At 40.2% G+C, this 19,779-nt stretch overlaps 1 long non-coding RNA gene across 1 annotated transcript in view; it reads right to left on the bottom strand.

The window, feature by feature from the left end:
• Nucleotides 1–3,076: 3,076 nt before the first annotated feature.
• The window catches only part of LOC148479688 (uncharacterized), a 30,605-nt gene continuing 13,902 nt past the window's right edge, over nucleotides 3,077–19,779 (bottom strand). Inside the window, exons 2-4 of the long non-coding RNA XR_015871983.1 lie at nucleotides 11,055–11,276; nucleotides 4,362–4,445; nucleotides 3,077–3,732 (exon numbers count right to left, since the gene is read on the bottom strand). This is a non-coding gene — a long non-coding RNA (uncharacterized LOC148479688). The remainder of the gene's footprint in view (nucleotides 3,733–4,361; nucleotides 4,446–11,054; nucleotides 11,277–19,779) is intronic.

The following is a 19,779-nucleotide window of genomic DNA, read 5'->3' as shown; positions in this document are numbered from 1 at the left end:
TTTTTGTCTTTTGTCCTGGCATGACAACAATGGGCTTTGGCTTTTTCAATTCATGTGCAACAGCTGTTGCCTTACTTACACAAAGGACATCCTTCGCATCAACAACCTCATCATCAACATCTTCATCATCAACATCCTCATCATCATTAGCGCCTTAAACTACCAAAATATCCTCCTCCATATGCAATTCCACAGAAGCATCCTCAATGACTACGTCTTGACAAAGGACCCTTGGAGGTCTGAAACACATTAGAGAGTCTGAGGAAGTGCCCGGAGAACAACACTGCATCCACCACTACCAGTCCACCGAACATCCCCCGGCACGCTACGTCATCAAGCGGCGCCAACCCGGCATGTCACCTGCTCACGGCTCCGACGGGAGTCCGCAGCTGAAGTCTACTATTACACAAAGGTACTCAGGGTGAGTTAGGTGGCACTAGGATTGCATCAGAGTGGATCCAACTGGGCTACTTACAGAACTGTCACACCTCTGAATAGTCTATTAAGACTATAAACATTATTTTAACATTATTTTAATATTTTTGTATGCCAATCTCTTTCCTTGACTCCTTTCTTTTTTTCCTTCTTTCATTTTCTCACTGCTTTTTATTAATTATTTATTTCTGAACTTTCATTATGTTTTTATTTATTTATTTATTTTTTCATTTTTTAATATTTTTTTATTTTTTTCAATTTTTTTTTTGCATTCACTATTATCCAATTATTTATTTTGACTTCAGTAGCAATCGCACCATCATCTACCAACATATTTTAGACTCATAGGCAGAAATTGTATATTCTTACACCAGCACTCATATACCCACCCAACTTTACTTTACCAATTCTGAGCTGTGGAAATTAAAGTGCAAACAAGAACAACTATATCCCTATTCCAATACCTATGTCTGCAAGTTGTTGTCTACCCTTCCCCACATTTACAGAGGGCACACAAATGTTGGAACTTGGAAGATCCTCCAGTACACTAGTATTTAGGTCTAGCTCACACATGGCAACCGCAGACACACTTGTACTCTCCTCGGGGATTTGTGATTTTGACTTCTCAGGATACACAGTTGGTTTTTCTGGAGCTGTCTTAACAACTTTCACATTTTTAATCGGACCACCACCACTACTACTACAAGCAGAAGGGCTATCAGAATCAGCAGTCTTCATAAAGAAAGGCCAAGGCCTTATCCTTTCCTTGCCACTTCATGTAGTGAATGACATATTGCCAATTTTTTGTTTAACTAAAGGCGAATATCCTTTCAAGTTTTTTTTCTTAACTTCAGTAAAACTTGCCTTACCATACCAATGACACAATTTAAACCCTGGGGCATGGGCCTTCATAGAGGACATTGACTGCCTTGCACTGCTGGTGGCAGCTACAACATGTGTTTCTTGGCCTTGCTCTCCTGTCATGTGACAGCCCTCCATATTTTCTGTAGTCTTGAAGCAGTGTCACAAGCACCAATAGTGTAGCCAAGGTGAGGTTACAAATTTCACACATGTCCAGTCATGCGCCCACACAAAAATATTAGACAAAAAAAGACAATTGATTTTTATTTTTTTTCAGCCTCAAAACCAGGGCCCACAGCACCGATTGATCACGACTGGAGTGGGGCAGCACTAGGTTACAACTTGCAGTGCTGGCTGGATACACGCAATCACACAGACAGTAAAAGATAAAAAAAGACAATTGATTTTAATTTTTTTTATGCTCAAGAACTTGGGCCCAGAGCAGTGATTGATCACAACTGGAGTGGGGCAGCACTAGGTTGCAACTTGCATTGCTGGCTGGATACATGCACATACACAGACAGTAAAAGATCAAAAAAAGACAATTGATTTAAATTTTTTATGCTCAAGAACTTGGGCCCAGAGCAGTGATTGATCACGATTGGAGTGGGGCAGCACTAGGTTGCAACTTGCGTTGCTGGCTGGATACATGCACACACACAGACTTTTAAAGTTAAAGATAAAAAAAAAAGACAATTGAGTTTTATTTTTTGTATGCTCAAGAACTTGGGCCCAGAGCAGCGATTGATCACGACTGGAGTCGAGCAGCACTAGGTTGCAACTTACATTGCTGGCTGGATCTTGTGCGGTTAAGCCTAACATGCACACACACATAGAAAAATATTACACTAAAAGACACTTTTATTTTTTTACAATATATATATATATATATATATTTTTTTTTTTGTCCACAACTTGGGCCTAGATGGACGCAGCACCAGCCCAGATGTATTCTGCACCAGCCCAGGACACAGCAGACAGCAGAGCACCAGCCCAGAATGGATCAGCACTCAGCAGCACCAGCCCAGAATGGATCAGCAGTGCACCAGCCCAGGACAAAGGACACAGCAGACAGCACAGCACCACTCTCCCAGCCCTACACTACCCACCCTCCCTGTTAAGTCTCCACAGCTGGAATGAAATGACATCCGCTGCATAGTCCCTATATACTACATTGATCATAGAGACATAAGCTCGCAAACCGTGAGATTTCCGACTCTATGGTTTTGCCTCGTTTCAAGATCTAAGTCAGGCAGGAAACTCTGAGTCTGCTTGGATCCGACTCGGATCTGCCAAATTCTGGTGGGTTCAGTTCTCTGAGAACCGAACCTGCTCATTTTTACTAAAAACCTCCAGATGGGAGACCAATAACTTAAGCTTCCTGGACACATATTCCATTACCGGCCCAGAACAAATTTCTATCATCCACATGTTCCACATTATCGTCTACATAATTAAAAATTGTATATATAATGGTTACTGAAGTGGCCTTGGATGCTCTGACACAAAATAAAGCAGCAACCTAGAAGCTAGAAATAGGCTATACCCTTGTAGCCACTCAAACATGCACAAAATACTGATAACCAAGATGCGCTAGTGCCACACAGTTAAGTGATTAAAAAAGAATACTTCTCTTAATATAACAAAGTATGGTCCCACGAATAGTTAGATCTTTCACAGATGATAGTGATTCGTCACATGTAAGACATACACATAGCAGCTGACATCGTGTAACATAGCAACATAAAATTTATTTAGACATGAATTTTAATTATCCACATTTGGCAATAAAAATAGTGTATTTAGCATAATACACACTCCTAAAAACATTCCAAATTAATTTTGCATATTACTATGATAAACAATGGGGAATTACCAAAAATCCCTCTCATAAGGGCCCATAGATGTTATAAGATGAGGTCTCCAGATGAGTGTATGTATTTAATCATTAAGCTTATTGCTACAACAACCTCTTCCAGGTTCCTTAGCAGGGGCTACTCTAGTCAATTCCTAGTATGGAGTACTCTCCTGTCACACTTCACCTACGCATTTCAGGAGTGGCCTCTCCCTTCCTCAAGGTAGTGTAACAGGAATGGCAGGGACAATCATAAAAGATAATTAATACACACCGGACTGGAAGTGCGTCACTCTAACTTCCGGTGATGGCAATTTTAGAAACCCTGGCCATCAACATAACCATATTTGTGTCACAAGTTCTCCATTAACAGTGCCCTTTCAATTATATTCACAGTGCCTCTCCCAGCAGTGAACGCAATAAGCCAGATCTCTACTTCCTTGTCAATGGGGCACTTCCTGAATCTTGAGCACACAATGGAATGCATGGACTTCTGGTTTGTCGGCCATCTTAGAAGATATCCTCCATCTGCTGTAATGTCATCGGCCATCTTTGAATGGGAAATTGGAGCCAGGATCCCACTAAGAATATACATACAGAGTATATAAATGGGTATATATATGAATTATGGATCTAGAGAGAGTGTATCACCACCACATGCTGCTGCTGACCTATCTAGGCCATAAGATTGTACACAATTAAAGTCTTCCCCTACTATAAGTTCCTCCTCTGCCTAGTCTTGTAACTGCGCATAGAGCTTAGAGAAGAAACCTGCATTAGGGCCAGTGAGGGCATAAATAACAGCCAAAGTGTAGAGGGAATCATAAAGAGTTAACATTACAAAAAGGAAGCATCTCTCAGGGTCTGCCACACTATCTTTAATTTGATATTAGAGGTTCTTATTGAACAAAATTAAACCCAATGGAAGGTGGTACTATGAGGGATGTAATGGTAGTCTGAGATTTTTTTCTGGGATTTTACCTGTCCCTCCTGGAGACAAAAGTTTCTAAACATGGAAGGAGGCAGCCATACAAAAGACTGTTGGGTGGAATTGTGCTGACTTAACAAAAAACAGTAATTTGTGAGGAGTGTGAGAGGACCAGAAATTGGCAATATACAAGCCACCCCAAAAAACAACTTCAATGCTACAATGAATTATTATTTGTTGGCATTATACTTTACATATGGTACTATAGAAGATGAAAGTTACCTTATTTTCTATTTTAACAAGGCTTTCCAGGAGCCAAGTGTGAAACTTCTAAGAACTTTTGGAAGTACTGCTTATGTCCATAAACTAAAAGAGAGAAGATGCAAGTTGGATTCAAAATCAATTAAGTGCACAATGCTATTGCAATCACAGTAAAGGCTAAAGATTGTGGAATCCAATTACAAGCAAACTTGTAAAGTGAAGGGATGTTGTATTTAAAGAGACATAACAAGTTCAAAAAAAGCAGGACTTTGACATGCAGAAAAAGTATGTGTCACTGGACACGCCTGTAGCTGAAGCTATATCTGAACCAAAGACTTTTAGTGTGGAAATTCAAACACAGAAAGATTGTCTGCTAGACCTAATGTTGGCAAGCCACCAAAAAGATGATGAGGAATTTGCAAATATAGCATTTAGTGAACCTTTAGATATTCGTGAGCCAAAGTCAAAGACTGATTGGTGTGAGTGGAAGACCAATGTAGGAAACAGACTTTGCAGGATTTGGAAATCAAAAGTACAAAAGACATCAAGAATTGTGACAGTGACAGCAGTCCAACATTTGTGAGTCAAGAGACTGTTGCCAAGGCATTTGCTGTAAGAATGAGGAGTCTTGCTGATGTACCTATCAAGAAGGTCAAGCCAAAGTAGTTAGATATGTTGATGTTCTTTTATGTGTCTTACCTCATATTTCTTACAGGTTGCTACATGAAAGCTTCATTTGTGAGTTTATGTACAGTAACATGGAGAAACTTGTAGCGAGGGTGGTGTTTGGATAGGGAGAGAGTTACTACGCATTCTCCAATATGGCTCCTCCAGAGATGATGCTTCATACCTTTACCAAGATGACTGCCAGAGTTACTACTGTGCATTCATGGTGCTATCTTGATTCATGTGTGTAGATCAACATAGCGGGAGATGGACGTCTCCCCCTTAACTCCAAGACACCTGCTGCTTTAACCTGATATACTGCTGTTCCTGCACCCTGCACCGCTCCCCACACATAGAAGACAGTCATCAGCTGGTGAGCTGTCCCAACCCCGCTCCACTAAAAGCTCTGATTCATACCTCTAACAATCTAAAAGTGAGTACGGCTTACCCTCACTTATCAAAAAACTACACTACTGGTTAAGCCACTGGATTTGTGAATAAGTCAAATACAAATACCACTGGTGTGTGCATTGCCATACACAAAACAGTCCACAGAGGTGTGCCCCTCATTAGGGCTAGAAAGCCAAATATGTGCCCTAGTTCAGGATTTCATTCTTACATATGCTAGTGTCATCTCTCAAATACTGATGTTTGGCTTGTAGAGTTACAAAGAGACCCTCGGAGAACAATGCAGTAAGACAAAGATCCATGGAAACGGTCACATACGGTACATGGCACATCAAGTGCAGTCAAAGGAGCTTAACTCAGAACTGGTGGGTATACAAAGGCATAGAGTAAACTAGCGGATTTGGATACCACTTGCCACAAGGAAGCCTAGATCACCTCGTACATTTTTTTAAAAATTTAATAAAATTACTTTTGTAATACATTTGAAAAATAAATATTGTTGCATGTATTTATTAATACTGTAATATCATAAACTATACTGTGTTACAGAGCATCATTCACAGGTGCATATATCATTCAAAACTCTTTTTTTGATCCAACAACATTTTGTTTTGCACATTTATTTACCAAACATTTTTTTCAGTTTTCCCGATTATGAATCAGTGAAATAAATAGTTTTGACTACTACATTTCCACCTACCATGAATCATTTGAACTTTGCACTCTTATGGTGCATACACACGATCAGATTTTTCCTTCAGATATGAACGATAACGATTTAAAAATCGTTCAGTCGTTCATATCTGAAGGAAAATCGTTCATATCTGACATGCCTGAACGATGGACGATCAACGATGCGCGTTCCCGATGGTCAGATAACGATTTCTGACATCTGATGTGTTTGCAGTCAGACTTGGACGATTAAATTCATTTTAATGCAGTCAAAAATCGTTCAATCGTTCAAAACTTTGGTAAAATCGTTCAAATCGTTCAATCGTTCAGTCGTTCATCTGACAAATCTGACAAGTCTGACAAATCTGACCGTGTGTACGCTCCATTACAGATTTAAATGTCAATGGAAGCTCAGCAATATATTATTTTTGCAATCTCATTCAGTTTCTCTTTATGTGTTGGTTTATTTTGAATTAAATTCCAGAAACCTTTAGTTCACTGTAAATTGTGAACACTAGGTTGAAGAACTCAATGACAAAAGAATGGCCCTACTGTAAAACTATTTGGTAATGCTCACTAAAGCGGTATCAGTGAGATATATTTTTATGTGGTATATAAATGTAAACTACACAGTAGATTTGTATTTAGGGCCTCATTCAGCAAGGATCACTGATGCGTTCACGGCTGCAATCGTGCACGCAGGTCTGCTGCGAAACTATGCTAATGCCTGCAATCACAAAGCACTAGCACGGACAACATGCAGATGCCCACTTCCCCTCTCTCACATCCGTAATACCTTGCAAGCTTCCTCAAACATCAGAAACATCGAGTACCATCGACCCCTCATGCAGAATTACAGCAGCCCTGACCTTACCTCTAAATTTCTAGCCTCGTTGCACGCATTGAGTACTCAAGCTGAGTATCCAATCGCAGTGGCTAATTTGTCAACACCCATGCAACGGCGTTCAAACGGACAGACATACCAGCTTTTATCTGACCACCCCCTCGTCACCACCCCCAAACATTCACTGCCTGTCAACCATTCTATGATGGCTCTACGTGGCCTCTGTGATCGCAGTGCAATCACAGTGGGCCTTCGTGCACACACACTGCGATGCATATGCATGCGCAGTACACAACAATTGGCCATCTGCATACCCTTTAGAAATAGCTTGCTGAATGAGGCCCTTAGTTTGACCAGAAGTCATCAGCATGTTAGCTAACAGAATCGCATAATATATATACTTTGTAAAGGTGAAGTTATTTCTGTTTTCTTGTTATAAGATTAAGAGAAAACTCATAGAAAATAATAAAAAGCTTATTTATAAAGGCAGGCTGATGCAAAAGATAACCATAGCACCAGTTTGAATGGTATCCTCATACTAATAATTCATAATTGCCACTAATCGATGCTCACTGCATCACACTAGGAGGTAATTTACTAAATAGCTATAGAAAAGCTATACTTGGTGATCCATGTCAAGTTTAAATCCTCCAATGTAGTGCAATGAGCTGTGATAAGTGGTGATGAGTGGTGTAGCGTCCCAACAGTAATAATTTAGCAAAACAGCCCTATGCTGTCCATCTACTGAAGCTGGAGAAGATGTATAATATGCAGCTACAAAATAATAATGAAACAAATAAATAACTGATTAATAAAAAACTACCACATTATTTCTGCTGGTTAGTGTACTGTATTGTTAATAAAATTTCACTTTATTAGAGAATTTTCAAACAACAGTAATAATAATAATAATAATAATAATAACAATAATAATAACAACAATAGTAACTACTGCTACTACTAATACTAGTAATAATAATAAATAATAATAATAATCAATATTAAAATTAAAACACTAATAAAATTGTTTCAGTTAGCCAACAATCTATGTAATATTTTTTCCTCCCACAGTTTCCTGACACTAGAGAAAAGTGACATTTTCAAATATATTCCACAAAATATTTGGCCCATTCTGCGTTTGGCCATGAATTTTCTTATACAATGAAATTTGGCCTAAGTGTTCCCGGTATTACCCCATCCACACATCACAGCTGTAGTCCTAGACTGTTGAGTTGATGAAATGCAAATGTGTAACTACAGTAATAGCAAAGGAAAAGTCAAACTTGAAGATTGTATAGTAAGAACTTTGTACCTATACAAAATTGGCTGTTCTTTCGCAAAGATCAATTGACAGAAAATGTTGCAGTGACTATGCTGATCTGTACCTACTACTTATATTGGTCTTTTCCAGACCCTTAACTAGAGGTGGATGAGCAGTGCTGCTGCTGAGGGTTTAGAGCCTAGAGGGAGGCACTGGTGCTGCCCTGTTGAAACACAATTTGGCTTGCAGGGTACTTAGAACAGCAACCTAGAAAGCAGCTGCTTGCATCATCCTTTGGATGTTACAAACACTCAGCTCTCCCCTAGTCTGGAAACAAGCCACGGCAAACTCATCTGAAGCATTCTCAGGACACTCTGGGTGCTCATCTCCCCGCTAGCCCCAGTGGCAAGCTGCCGCAGAGCTGCTTGGAGAATCCTAATGACACTCTGGGTGACCAACTTCTCCCCCTGGTAACAGTTGCCCAGCCCCCTCATTGTAACATTACTTTATTGGTTGGGGCCAGCAAATGGTGCCCTAGTGACTGCCTGTAGCCCTGGTCTTTTCCAATTTTCACTGAACTAAAGGCTCTGACCACAAGAAAATGTTGGCTGTCATAGAAGCTGTTGGGCAGATGACTGGGCAAATTAAAATTATTATTATTATTGTTTTTTATCTGTAAGGCACCATATTACTATTCTGCTAAGGACTGTTGGAAAAACAGGACATACATAATAAAAGGGCATACAAGGTAGGCAAAATAAATATAAATTGTTGGTTCATGATAGAGCTTACAATCATTTTGAAGGAAAGCACAGCAGACATAGCGAGTTTGGTTTAGAGTGAAGACTAGTGCAGTTTTAAGGATGCACTAGAGATAGTAGTATTGGTGGGAGTAGGGTAAGCTCTAGTAAAAGAAGTGTTTTTAGGGAGCTTTTAAAGATTTGAAGGCTGTCGGAGAGTCTGATTGGAGTGGTAACGAATCATATCTTGGTCTTGATAAAGGTTGTGTTTGTTAAACAGTTGCCATTCCCCCCAGACACAGACCAATCACCTGCTGCATGAAGCTCCTCCAGGACACAAACAGCTCACCTGTGTGAACCTTTTCCCTTCCAGACACAGGGCCTGATTCATAATGGATCGCTATTGCGATTATACACGCAGATGACCAATTGTTGTGTACTGCGCATGTGCAGAACCATTGCAGAGTGATTGACAGGAAGTGAGCGTTTGAGGGTTGGTCGGAGAAAAGCAGATGTGCCTGACTATTTGAATGGCTTTGCATGGGCGGCAATAAATTAGCCATTATGATTGCATACGCAGCTTGAGTACTCTTCGTGCATGAAGTTAGCAATTTCTAAGTAAGGTCAGGGCTGCTGTGAATCTGCATGAGGGTCCGATGGTACTCAATGTTACCAATGCTTGTGAAGGTTTGCAAAGTATTAGTAGTGGAAGGCAGTGGGCGTCTCTATGCTGGCAGTGCGACGGCATTGCAATTGCATTCATTAGCATATTGTCACAGCAGTCCTGCGTGCGATTATGGAGCTGCGATCGCAATAGTGATCCTTGCTGAATCAGGCCCACAGTCCATTTATCTGCTCCTAGATCACTGCTCTGTCATGCTCCATCTGCACCTCAGCTCTTCACTCATAGGTGCTCTTCTTGGGGGCCAGCCAATGACATAGCAGCACTGGACTGAATGCCTGTGACATCACTGCTGCACAGTCCCACTCTGTGGTACACTACTGATATTTGTGCTTAGTTATGATACAGTATGTGCAGGGTTTAGGGGGTATGCACACCATGGCCCATATTCAATTAGAAGCGAAAAGCCGAGATCCATGAAAAAGTATCGCCGATTGCAACTTTTGGCCAGGTGAAAACTTATCTCCGTATTCAATTCCATCCGCTCTTCGCATATGCGGAAAGTCAATGCAATGTAGTAGGCGAAAAAGATTTGCCTCTTAATAGCTGGAGAAAAGAAGTGCAAATTTTTTGTTTGAGGGTGCAAAGGTGGGGAAACCACAGAGAACCCTTGGAGCAGCCCCCCAATGGACAACTGCATCAAAAAATTCCTAAAAAAAACCTTAAGAACACCCCAAAAAAGTACTTTGAATTATGGGGTGACAAAGCACAAAGTGAGGGTACAAGTTCTCAAACCAGCAAAATAAGGTTCTGGGGGTGCACTAAGAAGGGGTCAAGTGTTTTGGGGATTGCAGGTGCTTTTATGAGGGTGGAAATTTGCAATTTTTTAAAACTGCACTTTAGAGACATTAGAATATGCTAGCACCCATTTTCAGGTACCCCAAATTGACAGGACTACTTGTTTTCTCCCATAAATACTGCTTTATGCTATACTTCACCACTTGTGCAAAGACACAAATAAGTGGCAGTTTTGCAAACTTAAGTACCCCAAACAGTAGTATTAGGGCTAATTGGGCACTGATCCCCAGTGTTTCTGCATCTCTTTTTGGGGTTCAGGCTGATTTCTCCGATTCTGACACCACTTTTCGTCTGTTCTGACATCGCATGTCGCCGTTTTCGTGTCTTTTGGAATTGAATAGGGCGAATCACGGGTACACGCAAGATAAGTTTCCGCGGCTCAAATACGCGTTGTAGGCGAACAATCCGGCAAGCGAAACTTTATCGCGTATGCAAAACTAATTGAATACGGGCTCATATTTGAATACCTATGTAGGGAATTCCATAAGTAGTATTGGTATGAGAAAAGACTTATAGGCAGAAGTGAGAGGTAGATAAGGTCAAAGGTTGATCTACAGTAGGTGTTCATAGTGCTTTGTTTATATCCACAGCAAATCATGTGCTTATGTTATATATTTTGCAAGTCACAAAATGTCATACCTACCTGCGATACATATATCTGCTTTTCCACCTACATGATGAGCCTGACTCTCCTGACACCACATAAACTGTTTATGGGTTTTTTTCAAGGCCTCACAGTGTTTTCACTTTCTCTCCTCTATTTTCACATTCCAAAAGTGACCTCTTGGTGCCAGGCAGATGATTTCCCATTATAGCTGCCACTCTGTTTTTACTGATTGGCTTGCCTGTTTTAGGAGTGAGATCTCTGGGAAAATAAAAGAGTGACAGGTTAAAGCAGCATGCGCGGAACCTTTTCACTGTACCTTTCCAAAAAGTACAGTGAAAAGGCTGCAGAGGGGATTGGCAGGGACAGAGCTTTATCGCAAGCTCTGTCCCTGCAAGGGATATTTCATAAATAAATCCCTGTGATATTGCCTGAATTCAGAATTCAAATCACATTACAATCTGCATTTTAATGCAGATTGTAGTAAATAGAGCCCACTGTCTCATTCCCTATTCACTCCTGCCTCTATCTCATCTTATGCTCTTGCTCATCCCTCCTCTCCTCTTTGCCTCATTGCCCCCTCTCTGTCTCTCTACTCATTCTCTCCTTATCTCTCTCTGCCTCATACCACTTCCTTCTCTATGCCTCACCCCCTCCCCTCCTCATCCCCCTTATCTCTCTCTCTGCCTCAATCATACCCCTTGCTTTATCCTCTCTCTCTCTCGCTCTCTATTTATATAAATATATATATTTTTTTTCTCTATATCTCACCTCCTCATTCACCCTCCCCCTCTCTTTCTCAGTCACTCTCTCTCCTCTTTATTCCCCCATCTCTCTCTGCTTCATGCCCCCTCTATCTCTTCCTTACTCTGCCTCATTCCCCCTGCTTTCTCTCCTCATTATCCCTCCTAGCTCCTCTCTTCATTCCCCCTCTTCTCTCTCTCTGCCTCATTTGCCCCTCTCACTCCTCTGCATCCCTTCTATTTGCCTTTTACTTCTCATCTCTCTCTCCATCATACCCATCTTCACTCTTCTCACTCAGCCTCATTTACTAACGAGTTTTATCACCAAAACGAGTGATACATTTTACTGTGTATGATAAATGGTGCTTCAGCCAATCAGCTCCCAACTGTCAACTGTTAAAAAAATGACAGTTGGGAGCTGATTAGCTGGAGCACCATTTATCATACACAGTAACATTTATCACTCGTTTTGGTGATAAAACTCGTTAGTAAATGGTGGCCTCACTGCCTTATTTCCTTATCTCTCTCCTCTTTTTCATTCCCTCTTTTTCTTTGCCTCAGCCCCCTCTTTCTCCTCATCCCCTGTCTCTTTGCCTAATAACCCTGCCTTCTCATCTCATTAAACCATCATCTCTGTCCTTTTCATTTTTCCTCTCTCTCCTTCTTATACCTCCATCTCTCTCTCTCCTTATTACCCTATCATTTCTCTCTGTTTCTCTTTCAACACTCCTCACTTTTTCTCTCCCTCATATCTCACTCCCTCAAATGATTTTAAGATTTTTTTAAAATGTATAGGCATAGTGTTAACAACATTGACTTTTTTGCTATTATCTGTAGTCCTCATATATCACATTAGAGGCTGAACAGAATTAACCCCTTTACTGCATAGACATACACTACAGTATTGAGGGCCTGATTCAGAGCCAGACGCTATTTGCGGACGGTCATTCCAAAAGAGGGGCCGGTTATTTAAATTGAGCGCTCGCTCTTTGCGGTTTGTTGATGCCTCTATGTCTAAGCGAGCGAATGAAAAATGCGCTCGCTATTTTGTAAAGACGCCCTTTGCCGTTCGCATCACACTTCATCTCCGGTATTTATTAGATTAATCAGGTACATCGAAAGGCATCTGAACTGCTTGCAGTGCTTGTGGTAGCTTTTTCTTACTGCTATCACTGCGAGCAGTTCAGGCTACAAGACAACCAAGTGACGTGGTCGATGACGCTCCTTTACTAATTATGCACTCCCATTAAACGCCCTATTGACCGTTAGGCACGCCTGCGTTTGGATCTCCACTCCCCCGTTTTCAAGCACCTTCCCCTGTTACCACCCACAAACGGTACATTCTGTCAATCAAATTAGCAGCCCCTCGCTGTTTTGCGAGCGCACGATTTCCGACCACAATAACTGGTTTGCGCATGCACATTATGACCCATAGCATGCACAGTTGTGTGAACATCGCTCAGAGCGAACGAGCGGCCGCTTACGAGCGGCTCTGAATCAGGCCCAGAGTGTGTGCCCAGTCAGACATCAGTGAGTAAGTAAACAATGCAGTGAGATATGCATCTATTTGGCATATTATGAATTGGGGGTACTACCGTGGGGAATAATATGGTCATAGGCAAGTGAATTAGGCGAATTGATAGTGATGATAGTGATATGATAATGTGGTGGAAGATTGTGTGAGACATGATATGTTGGGTGATTAGGAGGACATGTTGATTAGAAGAGGTATTGATGCCAAGAAGATAGTGCTAGACATGGCTCAAAATTGTGTTAGGCATATTGGGCAGCCAACACTTGGCTACCTGATGTTGTTTTCCATCAGAATGCTTCCAGTAATATACATCGCAGATGGCTGCATGATGAAACTACAGTGACATATATGTAATTATGGCAAGATCAGGGTAAGGGTGCCATCCCCTGGGGTTACATGCATTCCATGCAGCAGCTAAGTAGTGGTACACAAGTCCAGGGCCTTGGTAAATTTCTGCACTAGTTTTGATAGCAGCACAAAAGTAAACAAAACATATAACTGTAAATTCTGGCTTGTCCGGATCTCTCTAAACAAAATGAATCACTATCTTAAAGTGGAAGGACCTAACATCCCATTCAAAAAACTGAAGTCTTTAGCACAGGCCTCTGACCTGTTACCCAGGCAGTGAGAGACTGACAAGTTTGTTATTCAGTTACTGATTACAGACACATATATATATATATATATATATATATATCACTGACAACCTTTCCAGTGTTTTTGTCCTATAATGTACATGTATGTAGTGTATGGATGGCAGTATGTAACCTAGGTTAGTGGACTGTCACGGTCTGTGCTTGGTGCAAGAATTGGACTCTGATGACAAAGGGGTTAAAGCTAGCCATATTCACCTGTGATGCACTTTTTGTATATTTCCACTTTGTCACCATTTTTGTTCCCCCCTTTCCTTTACAATAATTACATTCTCTACTCCTCCATGTAGAGTACACCTCCAAATGTTACTTGGATTATATATGCATTATATGGTAGTCTCTAGAATGATATCTGCTTTGTATGGCAGTCTCTGGGATGCTCTCTGTATTGTGTGGCTGTCACTAGGATAGTCTGTTTTTTATACTAGAATGCTCTCTGTATTGTTTGCCAGTTACTTGAATACTCTAAAGTTTAGATAAATGTAGGTAGTGGCAATGTAATTATTTTGTTTCTTTTGCACTGCTGCGAAAAAATAATTTTAACCCCACTTGTAATTTTGGCACCGCCCACAGTAAATTCTCATTGCATATGATAAAATAAAAACTTGTTGCATATGATAAAACTTGTTGATAAATGGGCCCCTCAGTTTGAAAAATGACAGTTAGAAGCTGACTGGTTGGTACTTTATCTCTCTCCAAATCTCCTCTTATCACACTGAGTTACATGGATATTGTGACTAGTGTTTTTATAAACCTTTCCTATGTTATAACACTGCACTTTATTTTACAATCTGACCAGTGTTCCAGACTAAATATATGGATTATCAACATAAAATAATCTACCTTAACAATATTTCACTTGTTCATCTGATACTAGTGAAATGAAGCAAACTGTGAAGGCTAAAACCTGAATTAGATACAGTTATCAGTGTATGTATTTATTTTATTCATTGGGCATGGAATGTTAGGATTCAACACATACATTGTAATATGGGAGGACAAATTAGAACAATGTTCAACAATTTTAGCCTCTGTTCAATTTTATTGTTATTTTTTCTTTTCTATCTTATTCTTGTTTTTAAACATATTTCTAAACCTAATAAATTATACTGTGCATTTGGGGGTTATGACATATTGAAAAACATTTATGTTAAATTAGATTGTCTGTGAGTAACAAATACCAATAAAATATTTTTTATATTTTAATCATAAATAACTTGATCAGAGTGCACCATTCCAAATACTGGAACTCATTAACCTTTCCCGAGGCAATTTTTATTAATTGACCTTTCTGAGTTATAATGGGAGCACCACATGTGTTCACATTTCAAAAATGAGCAGCTGATATATTTATCTCTGTTTCAATACAGGTAGCAAGTGAAGAGATCAAAGACAATAGTTTACTGCATAAAATAAGACACCTGTCTGTAAAGTGGGAAATGATGTGTCATAATGATACAGACTGCAGCTGAGTGCCATCATACACCATACCCATTCAACTTAATAATGCAATTTGCATCAACCCGTGAACACTGAGCTTTATCATACAGTAGATCTTGCCTTTCCCACTTAAGGAGACATCATGAATGCCCATCTACAGTACTGTATGCTGTCTTCTCATAGATACTCCTCCAGAAAAGATATAAAAAAAACTAGATAAGAATGCAGTTACTTTTATGCCCAGGCAAAACTTGTTTCAAAAACACTTTTCAATACATTTAGTTCAGGACTGCAGCTAGCAAACCACACACTTTTACCTTAATACAGACTAAATTAATTATTTACCAGTAACCCCTTGCTCTTATCCAGAATCAGGCAGTGACCTTTTGCACATTGGTTATTTTTCTTTTTTTTTCCTAAGTAAAATGTATCTTTTTGAGCTTGTATAAAATAAAAATCGATGGAGAGAGTTTACAGTGGAAACCATCCATCATACCTCAGTACTGATTTTGTCACGGCTATGTATTGCACCAGTTTCCTCTGCCTTCTCCTTTGTGTCTCTGTATGTCTTTCCCATTAATCACAGTGCTGGTATAATAGAGGCACATCTACTGCATGTCTCCATTTTAAGACAGTTGTTCAGATTTTTATAATGAAAAGAAATGCAATAGACCTATAGGAAGGATTTTGCAAGAAGCTGATTTGTGGTTTGCTTCTTACTGAAATATTTACTTTGCTTAATGCTTTTCTTTAAATGTGTGAGAACATGAGTACCATGTTTTTCTGTATTCTAGTTACTCTCTAAATGCAAAATTACACCTTGAAGCACACTGGAGGTGCTAATATCGAACAATAAGTTTAATTTAGAAAGTAATAGCTGCTAATTGTCCCGGGTCTCAAAAATTTATGGGATTCTTGCACCTGGAATTATTGTAAACCCTTCTTGCTGCTGAGACTTTTTTTTACCCATGTGCTGAGCCCATTTTTTATGTTGATGTCCATCATATTCCACATTAAATTTTGACGCAGTACCCACACAAATTACATGGTTTCTTCCAAGTAATTTTCAGAAAAAAATCAAACACCTTTTGCTCCTTTGTTAACATCAAACAAAAATGTAACCAAAAAGCCCAATTTTTTTTCTTTTTAAATGTTAATATAATCTCAGGTTTATTAAGTACCAGCACAGTTTACAAAGAAAAGGTGATGCACAAAGTTTTCTTCTTCTTCCTCTTTTTTTTCTATTACTTATTATTATTATTATTATTATTATTATTATTATTATTATTATTATTATTATTATTATATAAAGGAACACATAATAATAGGTACAGAAGAAGGGAAGAGGGGGTACATTTTCCTACTGAAATGACTTATTGATATAAATTATTATAATCCCAAAAACCAACATCATTGGAAAAACCCTCTCAAGACTAGCCAATACATGAATAACTTTAGGTACAGCTTTATAATTGGAAACTATTGAACACTTTTACATATAATAAGGAGCTGTAGGTCACTGCAAGGCATTTCAATTTAAATTCCTATTACATATTATTTGGGGAATTTTTTTCAGCTTTGACTCATTAATAGTAAAATGGATGAATCATATCAACATGGCCAGATTCATATTCCAGAGTGTAGTCCAATTTCTTTTCTTTTTCTGCATTTGCCACAGTTGCAGAGAACTGTTCTTCCAGATGGATAATGTTTCCCATTTCCAACTTGTTCTGTGCTTGCAGAAGATTGCTCTCCATAGGGTAAATGTAATAGGCTGCGACTTTGAGACATTAGCGAGTCCCGTGCGAAACTGCCCAATGTTTTAAAGTAGCAGTCTTCTAGTAGGCAAAATGAACCTGGTTTTGCCTACTAAAAGACTGCTACTTTAACACATCAGGCAATCTTGCATGGGACTTGCCGATGTCTCCGCAGCCTATTACATTTACCCCTGTCTGCAAGTTTAACAAGTCCCAAGTTTTGTTCAGCTATATCAGATTCTGCAACTTTTATATTACACTCAAGATCTTGTTCTCTGGCATTCAAATCTATCTGGAGATTGTACAACTGTTTATGTGCACTTGATAGACAATTTTCAAAGTTTATAGTACTTTCTCCAAAACTTCACTTTGTTCTGCTACTTCATGCAGAATTTTCTCTACAAATGTATTTCTTTCAGCAAGACACTCTACAGTTGCTCTGGAAGGAATCGGTATGAAATACCGCTGGCCGAATGGCCAGCGGTTCGATTCCTGGCAGCACCTGACCGACAACAGCAGAGCTCCCGGCAGTGGAAGCCCGACATCGCTGGAAATCCCGATCGTGGATAGGTAAGTACTAACTAACCTAACCCCCTAACCCTAACCCTCCTTAGGGGTGCCTAACCCTAACCTCCCCCCCAAGTGCCTAACCCTAATCCCCCCTCTAAGTGCCTAACCCTAACCCCCCCCTTTCCCACTGCCTAACCCTAAGTCCCCCCCGGGGGTGCCAAACCCTAACCCTCCCTCCCCCTAGCCTAGCCCTAACCCTCCCGGGGGGGTGCCTAACCCTAAGACCCCCCCGGGTGCCCTAAACCTAATCCTCCCCCCCGTGGCTGTCTGCTCACGGCGCCCGGCATCCCTTCGATCGGGATGCCGGTCTCCCGGCATCTGGGAAATGTCAGATGTCTACATCTAGACGGCCGGCATTTCATCCCTCGCCGGGATATGACAGTCGGGAAGCCGGCTGCCAGTATTAAGGCAGCTGGCTTCCCGATTGTATACCCTCTGGAAGTAGCCAAATTGGACTGGAACATCTGTATTTGCTCCACAGAACATACTTCATGACTTTTGCATCCCTGTCTCTTTCCCACTGATCATGATTCTGCAGTTTATGGAGATATTCCTCTTTTTCCCCCAGAGCATTCATGGAGCTTTTCACTTAGATAATGTGTCTCTAATTTACATTTTGCAAGTTTTGCTTGTGTGGACACAATTAAAGAGTCTTTTTCGTTCAACACCAAAGTTAAATCTGCCACTTTGTGTGTGCACTGCATCACTCTGATATACCTTTACCCATAATTTAAATATTTCCACTTCCTGATGAAGTAAAGTACCACACACTTTTGCAGCAAATCAGAAATTTGTTCTATCTCTGCAAGATGCTCATCTTTTTAATGCTCTTTTTTCACCATTGACTCTTTCAATATTTCAGCCTCCTCAAGGAGTTTCAGAGTACAGTACGGCCCCACCGCTCATTACTCTAACAAGCGGTGGGGCCGTGCTGTCTCCTGCTGGGACCACAGCGCACACCTCGGTGTGATCCGCCGGAGGCAGCCTGTTCAGTCAGGCGCCATCCGGCGCTGTGCCGGAGGGTTACATACGTGCTGGAGTGAGGCAGCCTCTCCTCCCCTACAGTACACACCATACTCCCTGACCTAAGAAGATCACACCGGGCACCCATGTTCCAACTTTCCACTTAGATACAGCCTTAGCGGGATGCCGCTTGCAGATTTACCTTCCTCCTTTTCCTTCCCCCTTCTTCATTTTTTGGACAGCACTCATCTAACCATACACCGGTTTACTGCCAATTGCAGTCCAGATATCAATCACCCATCACTTTGGTTTACATCTTGAACTGAGTGACATTGTTACCATCCTGCATGTGCATCTTTTCTGGCTTACTTTGGTGTAGCGCATGACTCAATAAATCACCTATATATTTTTTATTATCTGTATTGGCATATTTTCATATTATTGTATAACATACAGCATACTGTCTCTACCTCCATTCTTGTATGTGATTTAGTATAAGCCAACTAAGTAGGTTACCAGTTTATATACTTTATTATCAGGCACTTTCAGGTCTATATATTTGGACTTATATCACAGGAAGGATTAATTGAGAACACCACTCCATTATTATATTAGCTTTCACGCAGGTTGAGCGCTACAACATCTTTTTCTGTCTAAGTTGGTTAAATCTGTTTGATTTAAAAATAAAATTGTTTGAACAACAGCTTTCTTCTGTTTTCCAGTGTTTGGCAGCAAAAAGCTTATTGTCATTTGCTCCCATGCATTACCAGATTTTCATTCCAACCAACCAACTAGTTGAATAGTTGGATGAAAGATGGTCTGGTGTATGGCCAGCTTTATCCTCCATCATATCACAGAGGAAATACAAAAACTTTCAATCATCTCCTTGCACTTGCTTATTTGTTTTATTTTCAGACTTTAGACTCCAGTTCTGGATTTGCAACTCTCCAGCTTGATGGTAAACCTTTGCAGGTAACCTTGCTTTTCTAATAGCGTGCTTCTTTTTATTCCCCATGATTATCTGGACACAGTTTTTTCTCGTTTTACTGTGTCACACTTTGCTTTCAAAAGTATTCTCAACATGGCAATCCTTTCTCCTTGACA

The sequence above is a fragment of the Taudactylus pleione genome, unplaced genomic scaffold (assembly GCF_031769625.1).
Source record: "Taudactylus pleione unplaced genomic scaffold, aTauple2 ptg000615l, whole genome shotgun sequence".
Lineage (NCBI taxonomy): Eukaryota > Metazoa > Chordata > Amphibia > Anura > Myobatrachidae > Taudactylus > Taudactylus pleione.
The sequence above is the reverse complement of the archived record's forward strand: the minus strand, read 5'-3'. Positions and strand labels throughout refer to the sequence as shown.